The sequence below is a fragment of the Bidens hawaiensis genome, unplaced genomic scaffold (genome assembly GCF_021521415.1).
Source record: "Bidens hawaiensis isolate Kalapana, Puna unplaced genomic scaffold, B.hawaiensis_p1.1 tig00038618_1, whole genome shotgun sequence".
NCBI classification, from domain to species: Eukaryota; Viridiplantae; Streptophyta; class Magnoliopsida; order Asterales; family Asteraceae; genus Bidens; species Bidens hawaiensis.
In genome coordinates, this window is record NW_027496786.1 from 140697 (window position 1) to 145016 (window position 4320).

At 34.8% G+C, this 4320-nt stretch overlaps 1 long non-coding RNA gene across 1 annotated transcript; it reads left to right on the top strand.

The window, feature by feature from the left end:
- Positions 1-3030: 3030 nt before the first annotated feature.
- Positions 3031-3525, top strand: LOC143590500 (uncharacterized). Its single transcript, XR_013145479.1, has 2 exons — positions 3031-3139; positions 3209-3525. It is a non-coding gene; the product is annotated as an uncharacterized LOC143590500 (long non-coding RNA).
- The last annotated feature ends 795 nt before the right edge of the window (positions 3526-4320 follow it).

Sequence of the window (4320 nt, forward strand, 5' to 3'; positions counted from 1 at the left end):
ATGGAATCTTCCGTGTGTTGGACCCAATTCATATATTCGACCTCACTTCCCTCTTCCGGTTCATTGGGGATAGGTGTTTCCAAAACATGATATAATTTTTCTTGTTTTAGAACAATCCTTAAATTTCGGAACCAATCCGAAAAGTTATTGTGGTTAAGACGGTCTTTAGCGAGAATAGATCGGAGAGATACGTTTTGGACGTTAGGGATTATATTGTCGTCGACGTGTGCGGCCATCTGCAGAATTTTAATTAAGTTCATTTTAGTGTTTTACCTTTTTAATTATTAATACCCTTTTATATATACCAAATATAATTAATAATTAAAATCTAGAATCCAACGATAAACCCGACTCCGGTTAGGTGACCTTTTTCCCATTGTCGGTTTATCAAGGTAGTTATTCATAACAATTGCAAACCCTTTTGCAACTTCTAGAGTTTATGGGACCGGTTCGAAATCATATTTCGTGTCGGCATGTTTATCCCATCAACACCTATTAGACCCCATGCTTGGGTGACCCTCTTCACATGGTTCTAATTTAAGTCGTCCTACTTGTATCAACTTGTAATATTAACATATAAACGGTTAGGTGACCTTTTTCCCATTTATATGCCAATATTACCTCAACATATTAATTTACTCTACGCGGTTAGGTGACCTTTTTCCCACTAAGAGCTTACTAATATGTTAAGCGTTAATACAAAAGGATGGTGTTTAACCTTTTATCCTTAATTTTAAAAGGGATTTTTAGTTTTAATAATTCTAGTTATAAAACTTTAAATCATGTTCTAACATGCATTTAGAAACATGATTATTTTGGAACCATTTTCAAAATTCTAATTTATAATAAAACCATTTTATTATGGGCGTGAGACGGCTAGTTAATAAATCCATTTTATTAAACTACGTGTCACGTAATTACCGATAATTATTAGAACCCGTTTTATGCTTTGTTAATTAATTCTATGTGACGAAGTTGATATCCTAATATCTAACAACCACACAATCAAACAATCAATTAACAAGCATACACAATTATACTAGACACGAGCCACTAAGTTAGACCACACTTGTTAGCCGAAACAAGTGTGTGTCTTAGGTCCAATCCTAAGGGACACATGACACATGGATGTTGTAGCTCCCACTCGATCCCGCATCCAAATGCTTCGAGCATCTTCTTCAACCCCGTTGTGATCCATTGGGCTTGAACTTGGGCCTTAGCTTCCATAAGCTTCCATTTGGGCTTAATTGGTGGGCTTAGGTCCTTTTGGGCTTGAATCCCCTTAATGGGCTTGTGAGACCCATTATCACCATACCCGGCCCAATAAGGCCCAAACTTCCAATTTTGCAATCTTCTTTAATTTTACAAAACAAAAGTCCTAATACATTTTTCTATAAAATAAAATATTACAAACAATCTATTTATTACATACCCATATGAATAAATAATTACAAAACTGCAAAATTGCCCCTAATTAATTATTACAAACCGAAACTTGAATAATTAATTACAATTACAATCATCAACCACAAACAAACATCCATTTTGGTCTACGGCTCGGTCTAGTTTTAACAAACATAACCCGTTATGTCTTAGGAACCCGTTCCAAAACCCCTTGACTTTATCGGGCCTAGCCCAACTCATTTGGGCTTGACCCAATAACTTGATTATGGGCTTCGGCCCACATGTGCAAAACACATGGGCTTCGGCCCAATAAGAAGTCTCATGGGCTTCGGCCCATTTAACCAAAAATGGGCTTCGGCCCATAAAGCTTTCTCCCTTTTTTTTTTCCGGTTAGCCCAATAACCAAAACAAGTGGGCTTCGGCCCAATTTCATCCGAATTGGGCTTCGGCCCATTAACCCGGTTTTATATTTTTTTTTTTTTTTTTTTTTGAACAAAGCCAAAATAATAACAAGATTAAATACAAAAAAATCATGCATGTTTATTTTTGTATAAAATCTTTCAAGGGGAAAAATATAAAACCGAAAACCCGAAGCTTAGTTTCCCGTATCCCGGCTCTTGATGCCATTTGTTGGGTTTCTATGGATATTTTAAACTTAGTTAACCATTTAACTAGTCACAATTAAGGCGGAAGCGTGATATTTACAAACTAAACATATCTATCCATATGTATATATATGTATATATTACAAGTTTATAGGAAATGTGTACATGAACAACCTAATTTATTCATGTTATAAGATTACCAATAATCTATTTATTAGAAACCCGAAGCAAGGATCAAATGATACGGAAAAGCTAAACTATCAAAGCTATAAACACTTACATTCTTAACCTTTTAAGAGTGTAGTTGATGTTGAAGAAGATGATGATGTTGATGCTAGACTTTCAAAGGAAAATCCTCAAACGGAATGTACCCCGAGCCTCCAACACACACCGAGCTATGTTAGGAAGCTTGAACACGAAAAACCGAGACCCGAGCCTTCCTTTTTCTTTGGCCGTAAGTAGTAAACAAGAAGGAAAGAACGACTTGTTCAATTTTTGTTACTTGAAAGTTTATATAATAATGATCAAATCCTTTTAAAACCATCATATCTTTGTGTTAGGTTTTAGTCAAGTAGAATACACTCAACATCCACCAAATCCTTGACAAAAATTTGACCATAACTTTGGGGTGTGGGGCCCACCCAAAACCGGCCCCAAATAAAATTATTATTATTTTTTTTTTTTATTTTATTTTATTTATTTTATAAAGTATAAAATAAATATATAAACACCCCATCTTTTATAAACCATTTTACAAAAGAACATATAGTTAAATAATCATTCCAATAATAATTATTTGAATAAATAAATTAACCAATTAATTTATTTAACACTTTCAAGTAAGTATTCAGAAACCCGATTTTCTGAATGTATCGTGTTCTGTATTTGTCTCATAGATCTTATCTTAACAAATACACAATTGGTGTGTGTCTAACTCGTTATTGGGTATGACCCGACTTGGATCAAACACGACTAGTCACATTAACCTAATTATGTGTCTCGGGCATACGATATTCCAACAGTGCTTTCATTGCTAAGATGGAGTGGAGAATGGTTACGACATAATCAAAGTTGAAGGCAACTTTACTATACATCAATCTGGTCAAAACTAAAGCAAAACCTTCTTTGAGGTGTCACCTAAATTTCTCTTTTTTTACTAAAACAGTATTGTTAAACGGGTTGTGTACTTGTGTTCATAGGTTGGCAGTCCAGCTTAACATGACCCTCACTTTTGTATTCATTCAGGATTGTGCTGGTTAAGCTAATTGCAGGACGAGAAGCGGTTGGTGTAACCCGACCAAAGGGCCAACAATATCTTACTTAACCGGTATGGAAAAAGTGTCTGTATGTTGGCTCGACCTGCAAGACCCGGAAATGTTTTGGCCCGTTCCCCATTTTTCCTTTAATCCCTTGTGTTTTATGGTGAAAAGGCCCGACAACTGAACGAGGTGACCGCCATTATCGTGCATGGTTGTGCATCAGACAATACCCACATTCGAGACCTTTAATGTCTCAGGTATGGACATTCAACACTACAGACAATTTTACTTTAATCAATGATTCAATGATAACGTCGAGCAGTGTAACAAGCTCGAACGGGTCAGTTGTCATGGGTTCGTGCTGCAATTGGTTATTTGAAAATAGTAATTTTGGTTCGGGTCATAAATGATTAGTGTGTGAAATCATATATAATATAGACCATAGAGTTAACCTTCATCCAATTTCAGTGAGATTAGATCGTGACCCTATTAGAGTCTTTTCAACTGGCCATTACCACGTAAAGATTAAATCTCAGATGTCTAGAGTTTCAAAATTTGACAGTCTTTTTTAGCAAAGACGATATATTTTAAACACATTTTTTTGCGTTCCAAACGACATGAGCAATCCAAACTTATTCATGTACGTTATCTACAAACTGGTAATCGATTATTGCTATTCAAATACCAATTTTCGTGTACATGTGTAGCGTTTCATGCTTAGTTTAAAATCATCGTATCTCGAATTTGCTTCAAAATTTACTTTTTTTAATCTACTGCCATTTAGTTTAACTCATTGTTATTAGTTTAAAGATATAACATAATAATATAGACTACTAATTTTGTAGTATGTTTGCACTTTGAGAGACCAGTTAAAACAACTTGATGAAGGTACTAAGATAGTATATTATCTGTAGTTACATACATGTTTAATAAATCATTTAGTCTTCATTTTACATGTAGCTTATTGTTGACCATACTTGTTCTTCAGAAAATAAAATGACCCAAAAACTTATGTTACTGGGAATCAGATTCAGTATGGTACTGCTGGACCA